The sequence below is a fragment of the Tupaia chinensis genome, unplaced genomic scaffold, assembly GCF_000334495.1.
Source record: "Tupaia chinensis unplaced genomic scaffold, TupChi_1.0 Scaffold143704_1, whole genome shotgun sequence".
Taxonomy (NCBI): domain Eukaryota; kingdom Metazoa; phylum Chordata; class Mammalia; order Scandentia; family Tupaiidae; genus Tupaia; species Tupaia belangeri.
In genome coordinates this window covers 9,179-9,977 of record NW_006203552.1, presented here as the reverse complement: position 1 = coordinate 9,977, position 799 = coordinate 9,179, and positions in this window count along the sequence as shown.

Sequence of the window (799 nt, the reverse complement as noted above, 5' to 3'; positions counted from 1 at the left end):
TGGCAGAATGGTTATTTGTATAAGTTCAGTAATACCTGTTGTCTTGCATCTGAAATTGGAAATACTAGTTATCATCAGGACTTTGACTGTAATGTCATATTTGAAGATATGAACTGAAAGATAAGGAACTAAGGTAGAGCTCAATAAAATCAACAAAAAGCTCTTGGAAAGATTGCCAGGTACCATAAACAGTTCTATCTAGGAGGTAAGTAAAGAATGTCACTTTCTGACAGGCCCTAGGGGAGGGGGAAAAAAAAACCTTTCAAGTACAGGTACTTAAAGGCCTAGTCAGATGGTGAATTCCTGACTTGGTTCAGTAGCCTTGGGAGGCTTTTTAAAGAGTCTAATCTGGTGCCAGCAGGTGGCACGGTGGTTAAGGGCACTGGACTCCCACATGGCTGACTGCAGTTAGAGTTTGGGACTTGGCTGGCTGGCTGGCTTTCTTTCTCTCTGTCTCTTTTTTTTTTTTTTTTTTTTCGTAGTTTCTCAAAATAGTCAATATTGCCCAAGAGGGCAGGCCAAATGTGGAAAACAGGAAAGTTCCTGCTGGTGGGAATGTTTCCGCCATGTTTCGCTTCCCTTCCTTCAGTCCTTACACTGCTTCGAATTCAGCTGGAGGCTGGGAAGTCTGTGTCAAGCTACCAGCTTGGTCAGATTTTGATATATCCTCATCAGATGAAGAAATTTAAGCTAAGAAAGGAAAAAGGAGCCTAAGAGAAGAAACAAACATTTGCACAGAAAGGGAGTGAGAAAGAGAAGAGAGTGAGAGAAGGAAAGAAGGAAAGCATGAATCACCACC